The 12,190-nt window shown below is 39.6% G+C and overlaps 2 protein-coding genes across 5 annotated transcripts in view; one reads left to right on the plus strand and one right to left on the minus strand.

The window, feature by feature from the left end:
* Nucleotides 1–2,452, minus strand: part of plppr2b (phospholipid phosphatase related 2b) — a 46,457-nt gene extending 44,005 nt beyond the window's left edge. For all 3 annotated transcript variants that reach the window (XM_044029106.1, XM_044029103.1, XM_044029105.1), the window contains exon 1: nucleotides 2,239–2,452. The gene's annotated coding sequence lies outside the window, so the exon portion shown is untranslated. The remainder of the gene's footprint in view (nucleotides 1–2,238) is intronic.
* Nucleotides 2,453–5,312: 2,860 nt separating this feature from the next.
* The window catches only part of palm3 (paralemmin 3), a 29,770-nt gene continuing 22,892 nt past the window's right edge, over nucleotides 5,313–12,190 (plus strand). For both annotated transcript variants that reach the window (XM_044028606.1, XM_044028607.1), the window contains exon 1: nucleotides 5,313–5,803. The gene's annotated coding sequence lies outside the window, so the exon portion shown is untranslated. The remainder of the gene's footprint in view (nucleotides 5,804–12,190) is intronic.

Consider the following 12,190-nt stretch of genomic DNA (forward strand, 5'->3'; position numbering starts at 1 on the left):
TATTACATCGAGCCTCTCGCCTTACACTCAATCCCTTTACATTATCTCTTCCCATATTACAACCAGTTGTTCAACAAGTATCATCATATCTGCCTTTACTTAGAGTCCAAGTTTAGCAGGTTGTGTGTACAGCTATGGTGAAAAAATAAAGAATAATATGATAACATCCCTCTTTTTTAACCCTCTTTCTTATACTCACCTGTACAAGAAAGAGGGTTAAATAACTGCCCTGCAACTGTCTTGTTGCTACACTCACACGGATCACTCACAGCTGGTGAGAGACTACAGACCACTCACGGTAAAGTGTCTTTCTTACAGTGCAGTGGCTAAAATCACGTGGTGTCACACATGTCATAGTTCCCATGGTAACTCGGGCATTCATAGAGAAAATAATGAGCAAGGAAATTCACATACGCAGAAATAACACACACACACACACACACACACAGAGGGGAAAAAAAGGACCTTTAAAACCCACATATACAATGTAGAGAGAGACAAGTGCTGCACAAAATGTGGCCTTGCTCACGAACCAATGAATTCCCAAACTTGAATAACGCCCCTCTCACAAGCTCTCACACAATTACAACAAGCCTGATTCAATGCTGCAATCTGAGATAAAGTTCAGTTACAGCATGGCTGGCAATCTGAATGCCACCATTATTACTCGTACCTTAATAAACTTAAATGAAAGCCCTTTCAAGGAACAGGAGAGAAATGGTAGCTGGGCATATTTCACAGATGCAAGGGTTTGATGTAACTTGTTTCAACAAGGACATGGAGACAACTGCAGTATATTTCAGAGTGTATATTAATATCCGTCTTTTACAGCCTCCCAAAGGACATCTATATTATCCGACCCATCGTATTAACTTCTAGCCTGCTGGTGTGCAGACTCTGAGTTGATGATGCAGAAATAGAAATTTGACACTAGAAAAATGAAAATAGAAGTGCTGTCACACACACACACACACACACACACCTGCACCTTTTCCTCTTAATTCTAAAAGGCATAATATGATACGATACAATACAAAAATACTTATATTGTCAGAATGTGCCTGAAATATGGCTACAGACATTAACCCTTAGTGCTCACATTGCACACATCTGTGCTGGTGAATTGCTCTGGCAGTAATACACAAGTCCTTATATGGACATCCTGGGTGTGTGTTTTATAGGTCACATATTCAGGCTTTAAAAAATTCATTTTTTTTTTCATCCTTTTATGTGTTGTTGAGACAAAGTTGATGATTAATTTATACACAATTTTTAGTAGTGATATGAAGTAACAAAATAGAGAGATTTCTCTTCTCTTTTCCTTCACATAAACTGCGACATATTTACATTTTGCTCAGGTGTGTTTATATAGTGGGTGAAAATAGTTTTTTTTTCCTATCAAATGGTCTATGTTGTGGTGAAAAAAAGGATATAAGACACTATATTGCATATTCTTATAGCCTCATGTGTATATTGTACGTTTAAACATAGTAGTGGAACAAGTCCTCAGGGTTAAACGTTACAGTTGCCCAGGAATGACACATATTTCCCATAACTTAATGCTGATTCATACTCATATGCTATGTCATGCTCTGCCACGGACAAAAAAACTGTCAACTTACATTGACAACAATGTACTCACTGCTACTATTAACCAAGCTTTTCACTGTCCCTAACTTTAAACTAATTCATATCTCTCCTTAGGTCTGATCACACCATAGCACCATCACACAATTATCAGTAAGTAAAAGCCACAGCTGGTCACTGTTATAAAGTAAAGGTCTGCAGACCCCTCCCTTTCCCACTAGGGTCAGGGAACTACGGTGGCCTTCACATACCAGAGGAGATGTTGTTCTTCTTCATTTGCACGGTAAACTTCTGCTTTAAAATACAAAATGCACGCTCTGGCTCATGGTTTGTCCATTTGGTGTTTTTTTTTTTTATCCTTGTACATACTGTAGTTTTAATAAAGTTTTAGTGGGACAAGTTTATTACATTTTCATAAGATAGCAAGATTGCTCTGAATGGGACTGCATATAAAATCCGTAACAAAGACTTCTGACGGACTTTCGTACTGTAACACAAGGTTCCTGGCCGAAAATATAAATAAAAAGCTCATTGTAAGGCTTCAAATACCAACTGAGTTTTATTCTAAAGCAATCATACAAACACACAAATGGGTAGTATATTTCATTTCTGCCCTTCTGTGACCATCCAGGCATGTGTACTTCTCCTTACCGTAACTCCTATGGACTGGCGCTCTGTCCAGGGTGTGACTCCGCCTTTCGCCCCAGGTCAGCTGAGATTGTTCACAGCACCCCCCACGACCCTCATGTGGAGGATAAAGCGTTACAAGACGGATGGATGGGTACAGGAAAGCAGACATACTTGTCATTACCGCAGCCCTCAGGACTTCTGCGGAACGACCGTCCAATCACAGACGAGATTCACCGGCGCATCACACGTCTGTGACGTCAGCTTCTCAGTACCGTAATTCCTAAATGGTTGAATAACTGCCAGACATCGAAAGTGAAAGTTGGATCTTGGAAAAAGGGGCAGAAACACTCACAATAAGAGGGTTGAGCTCTACTAACTGTGACACACTGGACCTTTTTTGGCTGCAATGTGAAGAATCCCTGAATACTGACAGTGCTTGCTCTCTTTTACGTATGAAAACTACAGTACACGTACATTTTTCATTCAATCATTTTTTTTCACCCCGGCTTTGTATACATAGAGGCACAAACAAAGAGTGAAATGGAGCTCTTTCTACATTATGCTCCACAGGCACACACGCAGCCAAACAAAGAGCAGTGTATAGAAGGTGCTGATTCTCATCCACATGAACACAGACACAAAATCACAAGCACTATTGTTCAAGAAATGCTGCTTTGCTAACAAAATACACTCACACACACACACACACACAGACAACAGACTGAGATACTACTCGTCCAGCTAAAGCTGTGCGGTAAAGTCTGTGGGCTACGAGCTGGCTCTTCATGTGAACTCGCTCTCTTGTCGCGGGGAATCAGAAGTAGGCCGAGTCAGTGGATGTGCTCATTTCATACACTAACACCGTGGATCACAGCCAAGGACTTTCTTCCTTCAGAACGCCATGCTAGGGAATTTCAGACATAAAGAATTAATTGGATTTTTTCCAAAGTGGGATTATAAAGCAGACACAGAACAGGTCATTGAAACTGTGTACTGACCATCTTTAAAGATGCTGATACACTAGAACTCTGTGTGTTGATAACCTAGTTTTCGAAAGTAAAAATGAGTTACACGTAAAATAAACTTGAAAATAGTGTGGCCTAGTTTTAATTGTTAGACCCATGAAGCAGCTGAATGATCACTTAGACAAACAATGCCTCTCATACTGTGCGACTTACTGGACAGCTAAAAACAAACACTAAAACATTGCCCAACCCTCTTTTACACCAACTGATGGCCTTCAAATGTGGGAAATGATGCCACTGGCCTTTTTGGAGATTAGCATGTTTGTATTTTAAGCTTCCGCCTCAATGCTTGAAACTCATTCTCTGTCTGGTGTGTTCAGGTTGTAGAAACAAGATGGCGGCACAAGATGGTGGTCTTCATGTAGAGCAAGACTCATGCTTATTCTATGACGATGAAAACCAAACCATTTTTTTTTTATCTTAAGCAATTATTCACTTTAATATGTATAAATAAATACAAACTATAGTGCATAACTTTTAACCCTTTAACACCTAAGCCTCAACATGTCCGTCTGAATTTTTTTTTGCTTATTTTAACCATAAAAGGGCCAGAATATGTCTTGTGAGTAAGTGCTTTTGCCCATATTTCCAGAATAACTTTCAATATCTGGCAGTTATTTACAATTGACTGTGTTAAAATAGTATATTAACAATTTTAAATTCGAGCCCCCAACCCGGAATTTCTTACCTTTGTCTTTGGGGCCACATGGTGGGCCCAAAGACAAAAGTAACGGTAGCGGTAGATGATGATTGACTGACTTATGTCTTTGACTCACTGTCCAATGACAGGCAAAAATGGAAACTATACACGGGCATTTTTCCAAATCTCTCCTTTCTGGTTAAAACTAGAGAAAAATGACCATAACAACCACATGTTGACTTTGACTTATAACCTCTCAGCTTTCAGAAACTGTTGGAATTTTTCCGATTAATTACAGTAATGTGTGAAAGGGTTAAATATAAACAAATGTCCATGACGTTCCAGTTGTGTTTCCCTGTTGTACATTTTTGTAGTGTGTGTACAAATGTGTCTCCTCCCTTTCTGCTGCAATCCGCCAGGGAAGAGTGACTTTATCATGCCTAAATATTGTAGTGTAGCTTCTTTATTTGTATATTTTATTATGTTTTCTTTTATTATTTCATTTGTTAAGGGGAACAGTCACACACTTTTTGTGTTTCATGCACTTTTTGTTATGTTCTGCTTTCATGGCAGAGGGCAGTAATGTGAAGTGCTGGTGTAGTGGGCGAGTGTGGTCTGGTATTATTGTGATTGTGCAGCGTGTAATGGCTTTGGCATTTAGGTGAGGGAGATTTGGAGTGTGGAGGCCTATGACCTTTGAGGAAATATTGGTTGTTTTTGTTGTTGGGATGTTCCAGTTTTTGATTTAGTAAAAGCATGTAGAAAAATACATAATAACTGGTCGAACAATGCTTTTATAAAGCAGAAGGAGGACATTCATTTTGTAGTCTTTGAATGTCCTGTGTGTGTTGTCGATGATGGTTGGGTTGTTTTTCGGAGATTCAGGCATGGATATTTTGCTGATTTACATCATTCAATTAAATTAATCTTTATTTATCAGGGACAATGCAGTGAGTCCCTGTCTGGGCTTTTCAGAAATAAAAAGAGTATCACATGTACAGTAAAAATGACAATAATATAAGACAGTATGAACACAGTATATTGAGACCACATATTAAAAGAGGGCACAATCTTGTTTTGTTTTCAGCCAGTTCAGCCTGGTCCTTTACAGTGGAAGGTTTTGAAATCTTTTATCAATGTTATTTTATTTATTTTACAATTGCTATTGACTTGCAAAGCAAAGACCAATGGAGCTTTCAAAACTCAACCGTTTAAACTACAGCCTCCTAATTAGACACTGGCAGTATAGTAATACTACACATTTTTACAGTAATTGTGGGTTCAATCGCCAGATTACAGGTCTTTTTGTTAGTTGGCGACAGCAGGAATCATCTCAACCTGTTGCTGTGGAGGGGAGCTGTTTGGCTGCTCTGCAGAGGAACAACAGGAAACATGAAGCTGCCTCTGCTTCTGCCTCTGCTGCTGCTGTGAGGAGGAGGAGGAGGAGGAGGAGGAGAGGAGGACTGCCCTCGCGGTAATGAGTGGAGTCAGGTAACCAACCACCGGTCAGACCTTCTCCATTCACCGACGGCTGCATAAACGCAGGGAGGCGACCCGAGCTTCTCCGTCACACTATCATATCTGCGCTTTCCCTCGTTGACGGAGTCGATGCCGCGACTTTCTTCCCCTCCTCTCTCTCTCTCCGCGCGCGCGCGCGTGTGTGTGTAGTCTGTTTAATAGTAGACCAGTAATAGTTTGGTGAACTCGAGGACGTGTCTGCCGGTGTTCATGTGACGAGTTTCGTGTTTCGTGAAGCTGCTTCAGCACAGAGGAACACTTCAGGTGTACAGCTCCACGAGTTCAGACGCTAGAGTCGTCCTCTGCCTCGGTTTTCTGTGTTTTCTGGATCTACTTGGCTTCTGTTCCCCTTCTCCCCTTTAACTTTGGACTTGGAACATTTCAAGAGGCCGAGCTTGAACAGGTAAGCGCATGTTGGCTTTGTTATATCGAATTTTTTTTTTTTTTTTAAACTGTGCTCTTCTTGAGTTTGAACAATGTTTTGGTGTACGTGGTCGGTGGTTGACACCTTTTGAAAGTGAGCCAAGTGGAGGAAATGAGCTGCAGAGTCCCAGCAGCTACTGACTCCTCTGACCTCTGTGTGTCTGATCAGCACTGCCAACCAAACTGTTATTTTTTAAAGGAGTAAAACTTGTATTTGACCCCATAAAAGCTACTTTCTAATTCGTGCACGCCCTTGACACAGATAACAGTTGAACTATGCTTGTTTTTCTATCTTAAAAATATACGTCTGTACACATTTATCTGCAAAAGCCTGCAACAGTTTGACAGTAGATGCAGAGTTGAAGACACTGAGGTTGTCCTCTGACAAGTCTATTGCTGCTGCTGCTGCTGCTGCTGCTGCACACACACACACCATGCAGTCAGGATCTCAAGTTGATAAACCACACATTTGTTGTCTGACTCTCCCACAGTGTATGACTCACCTGCTTTGTGGCAAAAAAATATATACTGCTGCTTCATCACTTTTAACCTCAGCTTGACTGAGGAACCAGTTTCTGACTTGCAACACATCAAACAAATGCTGCTCAGCATGCAGCACAGCATACTTTTTTTTTCACAAGCAAAGGTCCCAGCAGGAGTTCCTGACATGGCTCCTCTTCTGTCAGGCTGAGGAACTGAGGGCCTTGAGGCCACCATTCACGGGAGTGTTACTCACCTCTGGCTTAATTATTGTTTCTGGAAAGGGTACATTCCTTGAATATTTGTTAACATGTTTCTGCCTATGGTTTCAAAGAGAATTTGCACATAGAGGATCACTCGGATTCCACTTTCGGTACAATACTGATCTCACAGCCTTTAGTATTTGTTGACATTATTGATGTTAAAAGTCATATTTTAGTTGGACTAAGACAATAATTTGGTTTTCTTAAAGTCATGTAAACACATTAGTCTTAGTCAGACTAACATACCTGGATAATGCGATTCATAGTCCGATTATGCATGTATACGATTAGTTGGACTGGAGTCAGACTTGGTGTTCTTGTGTATGCAATAACATTTGACCCAGAAGGAGACGATGTATAAACTGCAGGAATGTTGATCAGAAACCATACAGTGGTGGCGTCTTTTTGGACAACTCCGCAACCACAAGAGCCATGCTCAATTTCATTTATATCACGATTAACATACATACAGAACCACAGCACAATCCATCGCACCGTTGGACATACAGCGCCACCTGTGGAGGCCAATAAATCTCATTTTCAGCAAGTTCTCAGATTGCCTGACTTAGTCAGACTACGGCCTGTGCTCGATTAAACTGTGTATGTAAATGAGTCTGATACAGTCATTTGAGATGTTAACACATCTGTGCTGATGCATTTCAAAAACACAATGTTCCAACTGTATAACAAATGTCGTGCAACATCCAAATGTTTTTGACTGTTCATTGAAGGATTTGTGAAATTGTGTCTTTTTGGGTAGTATTGCATTTTCTTGGTCCAGTGATTTTGACTATATCATCACTAGTTCATCCCTGTTGAATACAAGTTAAGGCCATCTTGTCACAGAGCTTTTTATCCCTCTTAAATATGATATTTTGCATGTAACTAAAGTGATTTGTGCACAGGGAGTGAGCCAGATTGAAGGTAACTGAAAAGTAAGCCGCTGTCCTCATCTGTTGGCATGTTTCTTTTTGTTCAGCCGAAAGGTTTTTAGCTTTGTTGCAAAACAAAATATAACATAAAGCTCAGGTGGATTTGCTTGTCACTTCCTAAGCAGTTTGTTTTGATTTTAGATGTGCAGAAAACTACCCAAATGTACAAATGGGTAGAGTAGGCGAGATAGTTGCTAAAGGCAGATCAAAGAACAGCTGAAACTGCGTGGTCGTCAGCACCACCAATCGGAGAGAGTTTTATCTTTTCAAATGCAGTTGAAGAGAACAAGAGGGAGTCGGACTCTGACAAGGCAGAGGGAGATTTTTTTTTTTTTAAGTGAAAGATAAAAGGACAGAGAAAAAAGCTTGGAGTGATGAAATCCACCAATTCTTTGCTTGGTAAATTGGGTGATGGATAGATTTTCAGCAGGAGCACTGCTACATTTTACATTTCCATATTTCAACTGTTTTCATTGGTCACAGTTTAGAATACACGCTGTTAGTTTAAGCGTTGCTTGATTAAGTAAACTTCCACCACATTGTGCTGCTGTGCAAGTGTGTCGGAGCTCCATTTTACACGGCCTCTATTTATATCACTGGTCTGTCTGTCATTGTATACGTCGCACAATTACACCACGCTCTAGGCTGTTATTATTATGGCTAAGCAGATTAGACTCAGGCAGTGGCGCAGACACAAATATGGTACACCTGGAAACGGATGATCAAGGCACTTGCCATCACGCAGGATAATATTTCTTTTGATGATAGAGAGCTTGTGTGCTGAGAGAACTTGAGTAATACTGTATTTTATACAAAGTGTAGGTTAGTGTTTTGCTTGCTCAACACTTTCATGTTTTGGGAAAGAATTTAAGCATTTAATGTACCAGAACACAATATTTAATAGTAGTAGTATTTAATATTGTCATTAGCATGTGCCTGGCTTTAAAACAAAATCTGCATACTGCTCTTCATGTATTGCAACAACATGACCTCTTCTTGCTTTGTAAACACAGTAGTTCAGTCTCTATATTAGTTAAATATGCAGGCTTTTAGTGAAAGATATTTAGTCTCATAGAGTCAACTATTGATGACCATTAGGGTTATTTACCTCGAGTCATTTTCTCAAATACCTTTGAATACATTCATAGAACAGTTGCATGATAAGTACATGAGAGCTCCTGAGCCAATTTAACTAATATGGAGACAACATCCCTAGTTCCCCCCTCTGCAACCTGTTGAGCTGGTGTTCTGCAGCTGCTTTTGTGTGTGGTATTCCTTTCATTTGCAATAATCTGTTGACTTAACACCTCCAAAATCCTAGCTGACATTTGGTGAGAGGAGTAGGTGGAGCCGAGAAAAACATTTAGCTTCATGTTGTACATGTACACATACCCTTCTTTTGACACGGGAAAACAATGTATTAGTCAAACAGACGAGGCTTAGACAGTTAGGTAATGCATTGTATTATGAAGGTAATGGTCGGACAATATAACTTCTTCAGCTTCTTGGCTTCCTTGTGTTTATCATTGTCTTACTTGTGAATATACAGCAGTGTGCAAAAGTCTCGGGGCACCTCCAGCTTTGTTGTTTTTATGTCAAATTCTGTGATCATTGGCATTTGGATTGGAATGATGTGACTGAAAGTTGGCCTTTTATTTTGGCAAGCTTTCACTGCGTTTTAGTATGTAATGCTCAAGCATGTCTTGAATAAACCTGGTGTAATAGCTCTATTACACCGCAAATATTTCTAGGCAAAGTAGAACAAACAGATTTTTACATATAAAATGAATTGGGCTTTCACTCCAGGTTTGAGAGAGCTGGGGTCATGTCATTATTCAAGTGTAAGAGTAGGCCACACTATATACTTGACACTTTAACATGTAGAAGTTATGGGGTTTTCTTTCCCAGAAAAATGTGTTATTTTAAAAATGCAATCATGTTTCTTGTATTTTCTGGATGCGGTCCAAGAAAGTGGTGGAGAAATCATTATACTGAACGGTCATTAAAAGCGTTGCTAAAACAACAAATCTAACGATGGCCTAAGACTTTAGCACAATACTGTACCTTTGAGATCTAGTCAGAGATTGCAGTCTCTGTACAGAAAAATGATCTCTGCACACTAGTGGCTTGTCAATTAGAAGCATTTTTTTTTCTTAGCCTCCAGTTATTTATTGCAAAACAGGACTGTACTAAAACTGTGTTGGGGCCATTTATACGCTGTATTTTGCATGCACAAATACATCATTTTAAATGGACATGTGTATCAGAAACAAACGCTGCTGGACAGCATTTTTCTGGGCTCATCTGTATCACACCAAGAAGAAAATATGCAGCGATTATTTACAGCAGGTCTTCTGGCACTTGCGGCCAAGAAGTAGGCTAAACTGGTCTTTGAATCAGTTGGTCCGAAGAGAGGATGCACTCTGATACAAGTTTTTTTTCCCCATGCAAACGAAGCAGCAAAGCTGTTGTGAGGGAACTGCAAAGCTGCTTACCTATTTCTTTGTTTACAGTTTTTTTTTTAGTTGAATGTATTAATTAATTCAGTGAGGCAGCAGCAATTGAGCCATCTCAACAGCTCTCGGGTTAAAGAAGGGCATAACTAAGTCCATTTTTGTTGTGTGTATATTTTGTGAGAGATTTTGTGTTGATATAGTCGAGCAAATCCAGAACATTATCTTATAGTACACATCCTTCCAAAGCTTCAGGTCATGTATGATGTTGTCTAGTCAGTCAAATAGTAGAAATTTTTTGTGTTATGTAATTTTACAACTAATTTGAAAACACTGGATTACAGAGACACTTTCTTTTTGGACACTCTTTTACATTGCAGCTGTTTCAGTACATACTGCTTTTTGTTTCAAATCTGATCTTATTTGGTTAATTTGACAGAATACCCATTGACTGCCTCATATGCTCGGACTACTATAAGCAATTCACATCTTCCTTTACTTCTTCCCCACTGACCAGTGTAAACAGTATTTAGTCTGAGGTCAAAAACACAATACACTACTAAAATGCACACCAAGCTAACAAGCTAAAGCCGTCTGTGTTGAGCGAATGCCCTTTGTCCTTTTGTAGTCATAAAGGTCTGGCCATTGGTGGACACCATTATTTGCCTGCCCCAGTTCAGGAGAAAACACGTTGACTCCTGTATAAATGAGTTAATATTCTTTGTTTAACATGTTCTGTTCCCATAGAGAGAAGAGGAATCTCTCTGTACCAGCCTGCTGAACCAGTTTCAGCCGCAGTCCTGCTGTTGACTAAGTTATTGAAACCCCACAGTGTTGGGTCATGGGAACCCTTCTTGACCTTTAATTCTTTTACAAATGGCTTTTAGAGGAAGAAAAAAAAAGTTAAATGAACATTAGTTATTTTCTAACTTCATTAAATGTCCCAGACAGATACAGTCGAGATCAGATAAACACAAACTGTGTTGTCTGGGTTTGTTTCCTAAGGGAGAGATGGCTCTTCCCCACTGACACAGAGTTAATTGCAATGGTGAAATCAAATCATTGCACATTAGTCTGTGATATTGTTTACGTTATGTTATTATCCTAATCTCAAACCATGAATAAATCTTTGATACTTATTCCTAAATCCATACTACACAGCTGCACTTGCTGCAATTACTTAATTTATTTTGAGGTCATTTTGAATTTGAATCCCTCCTTCATCGTCACACTGGCTATAACATCAAGAGATAATGGCCTACAAGTCAGTTTGTGTGTCCACAGTGATAATGAGAATGACTGAATGACTAGACTGTATCTATTTTTTTTCTGAAAGTGACTCAAACCATGACATTTTATGAATGCAGAGAGTTGGTTTTAATGTACCTAGGAAAGAATTTGTAACTGTCAGTGCAGTGTATTTGTCGTCCTGATGTGGTGTCTGATTTGGCTGTAGTGACTGCGCTATGAGGCCCCATGGCACACAGGACTACAGGCTTTTCACTTGATGACAATAGTGAAAATGAACCAAGACTGGATTACACCAGTTCAGCATTCCTTTCCAAACCTGTTTGAGAGACACAAATACACACATTCACACACTAATCCTGCACACACAGAGACAGACACATCACTGAAGCAAGCCAATGCATGTCTTACTCAGGCTTGTTCCGTGTGCAAAAAGAACACTCACTAACAAGTATTTTGTTAACACGTGTACAGGGATGGTAAGAAAACTCATTAGGAGAAAGTCAAACAACAGCAGTTGTGTCAAAACTCAGTCAAAGCATAACCAGTAGTACAACTGCATTTTTAACAATATAACCATAACAGTAACTTTTTATTGATAAATACACATTTATTGAACTGTGGGAATGCCGCCTGACAAAACCTAGTTTCCATTAACACAGCTGAACCTCGTCCTAATACGCGGCATTGTGAGTGATTAAACCACGAAGCAGCACAAACAAAGAAACTTGCGGACATCAGTCTGAATGAAGCTCCGCAGTGACGGCACGCATCGGTGAGCAGAGTAAACAGAGCCAGTTTTGGTAAAGTCCTTCTGTTGGTTGAGACTGGTTAAAAGTATGAACTGCAGCTGTCCAAATCATATTTGATTTATCTCCAACTTACATCATCAATTCATAGATAAACTACTATACTAATTAAAATGTAACCGAAAAAGATGCATTGTACCCATGTTGACACGTTTTTGTAGAGTAATAGAACAACATCAGTA

The sequence above is a fragment of the Solea senegalensis genome, linkage group LG6 (genome assembly GCF_019176455.1).
Source record: "Solea senegalensis isolate Sse05_10M linkage group LG6, IFAPA_SoseM_1, whole genome shotgun sequence".
Lineage (NCBI taxonomy): Eukaryota > Metazoa > Chordata > Actinopteri > Pleuronectiformes > Soleidae > Solea > Solea senegalensis.